This window comes from Canis aureus, chromosome 2 (genome assembly GCF_053574225.1).
Source record: "Canis aureus isolate CA01 chromosome 2, VMU_Caureus_v.1.0, whole genome shotgun sequence".
NCBI lineage: Eukaryota > Metazoa > Chordata > Mammalia > Carnivora > Canidae > Canis > Canis aureus.
In genome coordinates, this window is record NC_135612.1 from 67,877,803 (window position 1) to 67,883,266 (window position 5,464).

General features: G+C 38.2%; 1 long non-coding RNA gene across 1 annotated transcript; it reads left to right on the top strand.

The window, feature by feature from the left end:
- Positions 1-2,450: 2,450 nt before the first annotated feature.
- LOC144290911 (uncharacterized) lies at positions 2,451-5,131 on the top strand. The gene is made up of 4 exons (XR_013358396.1): positions 2,451-2,525; positions 2,883-3,014; positions 3,418-3,597; positions 4,967-5,131. It is a non-coding gene; the product is annotated as an uncharacterized LOC144290911 (long non-coding RNA).
- Positions 5,132-5,464: the final 333 nt, after the last annotated feature.

Sequence of the window (5,464 nt, forward strand, 5' to 3'; positions counted from 1 at the left end):
GACCCAATCCTGACAGTCAGTGTCTATTGAAGTCCTGCTCATTAGCTTGTCCATGGCCATATCTGAGTCCTAAGGATGTGGGAGTTATGAGGAGGAAGCTAAAGGAACATTTTACCCTTCTGCAGCTAAAACTCAGACATTGCAAAACAAGGCAACTGTGCTCTAGAACCTGCAGTCAGAAGGCAGCAAAATAATGCTTGTCTGGTGAATTTCGCATGGTAACTGAAAATAGGAAGCATTCCTTGGAAGCCAAAGCACAACTTCATGGGGAGGTGTTTTTATTTTTTAATTTTTAAGGAAGACTGTGAATGTGAACCAAATTATACCCAGCATCTGGTAAAAGCTAGGAAACCTTGGATATTTTTCCTAGAACACAAAGCAAGGTGAACTCTGACCTAATAGAAGGGCACAGATAATCCAAAAGACTGTAGTAAACAACCCCTTCATACTTAATATTATAATGTTTAACCTTTCATTGGTACAAAATTCTATGATCAGATTCTACTTCATCTTATACTATGTCACCCGGTACATGTCTTCCAGGGTCTTTGAAGCTGGAGAGAGATGTGGAGGAGATACACGGACTCTCAAGTTCTTTAATTGATAATAATACACATTACTTTCCATTCTGGTCTATTGACCAGAACTAGTCAAATTAACACAAACTAACTACAAGAGAGGTTGAGAAATATACATGTTGGGAGAAACCATGTACATTTGGCAGCATTAATGGTCTTTGCCATGTATAAGAATGAATTATTAATCTTGATTAATTTAATTTTCCACTGAAAGAACTGGGCTCTTGGGCACACAGTGACCTTCATTAGTGATTACTTTTGACTTAATTGATTCAAATGTAAACTTTGTTTCACGTTAACGCTGACTCCATTTTTTTTTTTTTTTTTTTTTTAGTTCTATAGGATACAATTCTGATTTGAAGTGTCTAAGTTTCTTGGGGTGCCTGGATGGCTCAGTCAGTTAAGCGTCTGCCTTTAGCTCAGGTCGTGATCTCGGGGTCCTGGATTAGAGCCCCATGTTAGGCTCTCTGCTCAGAGGGGAGTTTGCTCCTCCCTCTCCACACCCCCTACTCCTGTTCTCTCTCTCTCTCAAATAAATAAATAAATAAATAAATAAATAAATGAATGAATAAATAAATAAAATTAAAAAAATAATGTCTATGTTTCTTAAATTCTATTGTAAGTAAACAAGAAAGATCATCAGCGAACCTTTCAATACGAAAAATAAAATGAGAAACATTCCAGTAGTCATAATAAATTTTAGATATAGTTTATAGGGCATCACTTTGGCAGTCTTGCACATTTCACAGATGATGCAATGTTAGAAGAAATCTTTATCACTTGTTAAGAATGGCAGTGCTAAAAAATATGGTTTGTTCCTTAGTTGTAGCCCCTTCCACACAAAGCCTAAGATTAATCTGGTGGAAATCCAGAGATGCGAGTTTTATGTCTATTACAAAGAAAAAGAAGGAAGAAATTAACATTTCTGTGTCACCTGTTGTTGGGCAGGACTGTGGCTGGGTGCTCTGCTTTTAATTATCTCATTGCATGATCATACCAACCCTGTTGAGTGGACGTCATTCTCCCCAGTTATAGCTAAGGAAACTGAGGTATGGAGGTTTTAAATGACCAAGGTTGCACAGCTGGCAAGTGGAAGAGTGAGCCATCAAGCTGGGTCTTTCTCAGTCTGATTCTCTCCTCTTGTCCCTTAGCATATTGTCTGTCTTGTTAGAAAACCAATGCCTTGAACTTCATTGGCAGTGGGTGCTGTTGGGAGAGCAGGGTTGCTATTGTCTAAGCACTTCTAAGTGCAAAAAATAGAACTCCGATCACGAGCTACAGAAAAAGCTATCCCCCTTTGGAGGTTCTTTTACAAATAAGCTATTTGTTTTTGTCAAGGACAGGTTTTGGTTTCATGGGATACGACTTTGTTTTCAACGACTCATTAAAGAAAGATGACTTACTGCCCTGTTTTCTAAATCTAGTCACAGACCACAATCATTTGCAGGAAATGGAATGTTTACTCGAGTTTATTATACAAGGCTCTGGATATGAGCTGTGGGATTTTTACACCTCATAGCAACGGTATTACAATTTATTTACAACTTCATGTTGGCAGCTGCACAAACTCTTATGAAAAAGGACAATCACACCTTGGGGACCAGTAATTATAGGCAAAGGTATAAATTGGGCAAAGCAGTGTAAGCATTTGGCACTTAAGTTGAAGAGAATAGAAATGGCTTTGGCAATTGGACAGAAAGCCAGTCTCTTGTTCGTTATGAGGCCATGAACTAATTAAACTGAACTTGTCAGAATGGACGGATGAATACATTGAACTGGATTTTGGCACTGACTGGTCCCACGCTCATGAAAACCAAGTTGTTTTAGTGATGTCATCATTTGGAACTTCTAACTATGATATCACTTTTGACAGAATTAATGTGGAATTAATACCATATGTACAAGCATTAATAGGTATTGACTTTGAACACTCAGTGATCATTTGAGGTTGGTCTCCAACAGAAAACTATGAGATAGGTCTTCTTAGCATCTCCTGTTATCAAATATCAAACCCAGATTAGATGAGGATTTCAAGACATTTGTTAGAATTCCTCCAAGACAAATCTATAGATGTGTTTCTAAAAAAATACTTGCATAGGGACATGGTTTAAAAGAAGTTTTACTTGTAGTAGCATTGAATTAGAGGGATGAGTAGATCTAAAATTAAATTCACAGTTAACTAAGAAGAAATTGCAGAGTTCTTTTTGTTTTTTAAATGAAACTTTGGGTTTTAGTTATAATTTAAACTAACATATGAGATGTTCTTATTAATCAAACTGGTGCTTATGTTTTCTAATTTTCCAGGGTTAATGAGCTCTCTTCCTTTTCTCACCTCTAAACATACTGTCTCGGTGAAATTTATCTTATGTTCATCACAGCAGGTTCTTCTGAATCTTGGGGGTGAAGTGGGTGTAGTAGTTTTTATTAATTAAACAAGTAAGTATTTAATATCTTCTATGTTCTGGGTATTTTTAGTATCTTTTCAGATTCCTTATAAGTAATTCCTTGCATTTGCATGGAAATGAAAATCTAGAAAATGTTATTTCATCCATGCAACACCACAATGTCTATGTATGTGATTTAACACCTAAGCAAAAGACAAAAACTCAAGACAGCATCCTGACTCAATGGGGAAGCTGGGGGTAAGCCAGGGTATTCTTTGGATAGTGTAAAAAACTTATTTAGCAGGATTCTCTGTGGGATACTTTTTATAGTTGATTGCATTCATCCTCACAATAGTCTATTTCACAATTGAAGAAATGGAGGGTCTTGTTTAAGGTAACTGTTAATTGAACTCACATGTGCTCCATTTCAAAGGTGGTGCTTTTTTTTCTAATAGGTACCCTGCCTGCCTAGTACTTTGCCTGACTGGAGCTAAGAAGCAGATATATCAGATGCAGAAGCAGGTTAAGCTTGTGTTTGTGGCGTCAAAACAACATGATGGACCAGGAACTGGCTCCAGTGCTGGTTTGGGCACATGTTCATTGCTTCACTTTGGCAAATCCCACAGTGTTTTTGTGTATGTTCCCCCTTTGAGATGGTGACATTTGCTCATGAGGATTCCTATGAAAACCTAAGCCAACACCACTAAGTGTACAAAGTACTGTTGAAATGTCTGCCATTATTCTTTAGGATTGTGATGTTTCTCAATGGGATAGGTCAGTAGTTCTTATGGGTATAAATGAGTTATTTTATTAAACATATTTGGTTTCTTTTTTTTTAAAGATTATTTATTTATTTATTTATTCATGAGAGACATATACAGAGAGAGGCAGAAACACCAGCAGAGAGAGAAGCAGGCAGGCTGCATGCAGGATGCCTGATGCAGGACTCGATCCTGGGACTCCAGGATCACACCCTGGGCCAAGGGCAGGCACTAAACTGCTGAGCCACCCAGGGATTCCCCCCAAACATACTTGGTTTCTGAGAGAGTTTAGTCACCCAATGCAAACAGAGCAAGGGACATCTTTTTTTTTTTTTTTTTTAACATAAAGATTAGAAAGAAGGTGGATGATGGAACCCACATAGCCCAGCATAGGGCCTTCAGAATAAGGCTGTCCCACCAACTTTACCCAACTACCAACAGTGGTTCTTTGGGCAAGACACCAAACTTTCTAAATGTAAGTTTCCAAAAAGTGAGACCAACAATACGTCTCTCTGAGGGTTGCTGTGTTAGTTTCCTGCAGCTGCCATAATAAAGCACCAAAAGCTGGATGGGTTAGACAACAGAAATTTATTGTCTCATGATTCTGGAAGCTTGAAGTCTAAGATCAAGGTGTTGGCTGGGTTGCTTTCTTCTGACAGCTGTGAGGAAAAATCTGCTCCCTGCCTCTCTTCTAGCTTCTGAGGGTTTGCTGGCAATCTTTGGTATCCCTTGGCTTGTAGAAGCATCACCCCAATCTCTCCCTCCATGTTCACATGATGTTCTCCCTATGTGTGTGTGTGTCTGTGTCCAAATTTCCTCTTTTTTTTTTCTTCCAAATTTCCTCTTTTTAAAAGGACATAAGTCATATTGGATTGGGGCCCACCTAAATGACCTCATCTTAACTAATTATATCTACAAGGACCTTATACCCAAATGAAATCACATTCTGAGGTCCTGAGGGTTAGGGCTTCAACATATGAATTGGAGGGGGGTGGATAATTCAACCCGTAACAGTTGTTTTGTGGATAAAAAAAAACAAGATAATGCATATGAAATGCCTAGTACATTTGACTCCTGGCTGGTACTCTGTGCTAATAGAGCTTCATTCTTGTTGGTTAATGATGCTTTGGAGTTAGGGCAAGAGTTTGAAATGTGGAATTGATCTCTTTATGGCTTTGCACAGGAACTTTATCATGAGGACTAGAAGCTACGTTTGTAGTTATTAATTACTGTTTTCTCACAGTTCTCTTGGACTTTTTCCTTGGTTCGTGGGCTTTTGAGGGACGTCCAGCTCTACATACAGACCAATATGTCCTGCCCAGCCACCTGCTTTGGATTCAAGTCAACTCCCAGGGGTTTTGTAACAGATGTGTAAAATGTTCCAGGCTACCTTTTCATCATTTATATTAAAATAAAATAAAAAAAAACTTAGATGAAAAGTTTGCCCTGAATGCATTCTATATAAAAATCACATTAGTGGTTCATTAGAAAGAGCAGGCTAAATTTAACAAAGAAATTAATAAATGGATATAACAAAGAGTAACCATTAATGGGACGCCTGATTTCATGTATGTGTACTAACAAATTGAGCTACTTGCACAACAACCCTGGAAAGTAGGTACTATGGTTTCTGTTTTGGATGGAGAATCTCAGATCAAATACACCACTGATGGTCAACAATTGGCAACCAGCCAAAGCAGACCTCATGGTCAATTGTGGCTGCTCAGTGTGTTCATCCCAT